Below are 3,938 nucleotides of genomic sequence, written 5' to 3'. Positions count from 1 at the left end.
GTGGGGGGCAGGTGGTCGGAGGGCAGAAGCGGCGTGGATGGGCGCTCCGTCACCTTCCGCTCCTTACCTCTCAGGTTAGCGGGCGCAGGTGTCGGAGGGCAGAAGCGGCGTGGTATGTGCGCTCCGTCACCTTCCGCTCCTTACCTCTCAGGTTAGCGAGCGCAGGGTGTCGGAGGGCAAAAGCGGCGTGGTATGTGCGCTCCGTCACCTTCCGCTCCTTACCTCTCAGGTTAGCGGGCGCAGGGTGTCGGAGGGCAGAAGCGGCGTGGTATGTGCGCTCCGTCACCTTCCGCTCCTTACCTCTCAGGTTAGCGGGCGCAGGGTGTCGGAGGGCAAAAGCGGCGTGGTATGTGCGCTCCGCCACCTTCCGCTCCTTACCTCTCAGGTTAGCGGGCGCAGGGTGTCGGAGGGCAAAAGCGGGGTGGTATGTGCGCTCCGCCACCTTCCGCTCCTTACCTCTCAGGTTAGCGGGCGCAGGGTGTCGGAGGGCAAAAGCGGCGTGGTATGTGCGCTCCGCCACCTAACCTAACCTAACCTAACCTAACCCAACCCAACCCAACCCAACCCAACCTAACCTAACCTAACCTAACCTAACCCCACCAGTACTTGCACAAAAAAGCAGAAACACCTTCTTAAGCAAACGCCCTACCAACCCAACCTTCGTTCTTGTAAAACTGAATGCTTCCCCGCGAGCGCACCATCATTAACTCACATCCAGTTGTGGTGCTTTGTATTAGGAATCATTATAATCACTTCATCTCCTACCTGCATTGGTAGGAAAACTTTTGGACAATCTACTTGGATGTCCCACAACAACAACAGGAGTTTCCACACACTATATCCTGCTGTTGTTGTTGTACGAGTTGGCCTGGACGTTGCATTGAAGGAGGCCCCTTTGCTTTCTCGGTAAGGTGACTGTTACTACGATTCGCACGCGCAGGGCCAAGTAATAATCACTTGCCAAGGCGACGAGGCAGAAACTCAGCACACCCCACCAGTACTTGCACAAAAAAGCAGAAACACCTTCTTAAGCAAACGCCCTACCAACCCAACTTTCGTTCTTGCATGGCTTGTAAAACTGAATGCTTGCCCTCGAGCGCACCATCATAAACTCACATCCAGTTGTGGTGCTTTGTATTAGGAGTAGTAGTAGTAGTAGTAAGTCTTCGAAAAGACTCACCATCTCTCCTCAATCGTTGCATCGAAGGAGGCTCCTGTGGTTTCTCGGTAAGGTGACTGTTACTACGATTCGCACGCGCAGGGCCAAGTAATAATCACTTGCCAAGGCGACGAGGCAGAAACTCAGCACACCCCACCAGTACTTGCACAAAAAAGCAGAAACACCTTCTTAAGCAAACGCCCTACCAACCCAACTTTCGTTCTTGCATGGCTTATAAAAAACTGAATGTTATGCCTTGGAGTCCCCATAATCATTCAGTGATGGTGCTTTGTATCAGGAGTAGTACGTCTTCGAAAAGACTCACCATCTCTTCTCAATCATGAGCAGTAGTACGTTGCATCGAAGGAGGCTCCTGTGGTTTCTCGGTAAGGTGACTGTTACTACGATTCGCACGCGCAGGGCCAAGTAATAATCACTTGCCAAGGCGACGAGGCAGAAACTCAGCACACCCAACCAGTACTTCCACAAAAAAGCAGAAACACCTTCTTAAGCAAACGCCGTAACAACCCACAACATGATTAATGAAAACATCCTTGGCAAATGCTTTCGCAGTAGTTCGTTTTGCGACGGTCCAAGAATTTCACCTCTCGCGTCGCAATACGAATGCCCCCGCCTGTCCTTTTTAGTCATTACCTCTCATTCAATACACCACAACAACAGCCGCATATATCCATAAACCAACCATGCTGCTGTTGTTGTCTCACGTCTCTCTCCGTGGAGAGAGACACGTTTGGCAGACCTGTGTTTCACATGTAGGGACGTTAGCATTGAAGGAGGCCCCTGTGGCTTCTGGGTAAGGTGACTGTTACTACGATTCGCACGCGCAGGGCCAAGTAATAATCACTTGCCAAGGCGACGAGGTAGAAACTCAGCACACCCACCAGTAGTACTTCCACAAAAAAGCAGAAACACCTTCTTAAGCAAACACCCTAACCCTCCAGCTCATCTCATTGGAACGTCTTTTGCGCGTACCATCACAGCTCGCACTCGGCTGTTTTTGTGTATTATGGATGGTACTTCTCCGCCACCTCTCGGAGAACCTACGAAGATGTAATAATTCCATCATTCGTAGAAAACATAGTTGCATAGTTCTTTCTCGTCACTTTTCCGCTCATAGAGGGTGAGCATGTATTACCTCTAGAATGACTTCAGGTATCACTAGATCATTTCCTGTGTCATTTGAGCGGTTTCTCTCTCTGTCTCTCTCCATGCATGGCAAATGGAGAGAGATGCATTTCTTGGCCCGTGTCTCACATGTAGGGACGTTGCATTGAAGGAGGCCCCTGTGCTTTCTCGGTAAGGTGACTGTTACTACGATTCGCACGCGCAGGGCCAAGTAATAATCACTTGCCAAGGCGACGAGGCAGAAACTCAGCACACCCCACCAGTACTTGCACAAAAAAGCAGAAACACCTTCTTAAGCAAACGCCCTACCAACCCAACTTTCGTTCTTGCATGGCTTGTAAAACTGAATGCTTGCCCTCGAGCGCACCATCATAAACTCACATCCAGTTGTGGTGCTTTGTATTAGGAGTAGTAGTAGTAGTAGTAAGTCTTCGAAAAGACTCACCATCTCTCCTCAATCGTTGCATCGAAGGAGGCTCCTGTGGTTTCTCGGTAAGGTGACTGTTACTACGATTCGCACGCGCAGGGCCAAGTAATAATCACTTGCCAAGGCGACGAGGCAGAAACTCAGCACACCCCACCAGTACTGCCACAAAAAAGCAGAAACACCTTCTTAAGCAAACACCCCAGGTCACCTCACATCTGCTTGGAATGATTTTTGCGCGTACCATCACAGCTCGCACTCGGCTGTTTTTGTGTATTATGGATGGTACTTCTCCGCCACCTCTCGGAGAACCTACGAAGATGTAATAATTCCATCATTCGTAGAAAACATAGTTGCATAGTTCTTTCTCGTCACTTTTCCGCTCATAGAGGGTGGAACTGTATTACCTCTAGAATGACTTCAGGTATCACTATAGATCATTTCCTGTGTCATTTGAGCGGTTTCTCTCTCTGTCTCTCTCCATGCATGGCAAATGGAGAGAGATGCATTACTTGGCTCGTGTCTCACATGTAGGGACGTTGCATTGAAGGAGGCCCCTGTGCTTTCTCGGTAAGGTGACTGTTACTACGATTCGCACGCGCAGGGCCAAGTAATAATCACTTGCCAAGGCGACGAGGCAGAAACTCAGCACACCCCACCAGTACTTGCACAAAAAAGCAGAAACACCTTCTTAAGCAAACGCCCTACCAACCCAACTTTCGTTCTTGCATGGCTTATAAAAAACTGAATGTTATGTCTTGGAGTCCCCATAATCATTCAGTGATGGTGCTTTGTATCAGGAGTAGTAGTACGTCTTCGAAAAGACTCACCATCTCTTCTCAATCATGAGCAGTAGTACGTTGCATCGAAGGAGGCTCCTGTGGTTTCTCGGTAAGGTGACTGTTACTACGATTCGCACGCGCAGGGCCAAGTAATAATCACTTGCCAAGGCGACGAGGCAGAAACTCAGCACACCCAACCAGTACTTCCACAAAAAAGCAGAAACACCTTCTTAAGCAAACGCCGTAACAACCCACAACATGATTAATGAAAACATCCTTGGCAAATGCTTTCGCAGTAGTTCGTTTTGCGACGGTCCAAGAATTTCACCTCTCGCGTCGCAATACGAATGCCCCCGCCTGTCCTTTTTAGTCATTACCTCTCATTCAATACACCACAACAACAGCCGCATATATCCATAAACCAACC

This window comes from Panulirus ornatus, chromosome 43 (assembly GCF_036320965.1).
Source record: "Panulirus ornatus isolate Po-2019 chromosome 43, ASM3632096v1, whole genome shotgun sequence".
Lineage (NCBI taxonomy): Eukaryota > Metazoa > Arthropoda > Malacostraca > Decapoda > Palinuridae > Panulirus > Panulirus ornatus.
This window is presented reverse-complemented; position numbering follows the sequence as displayed.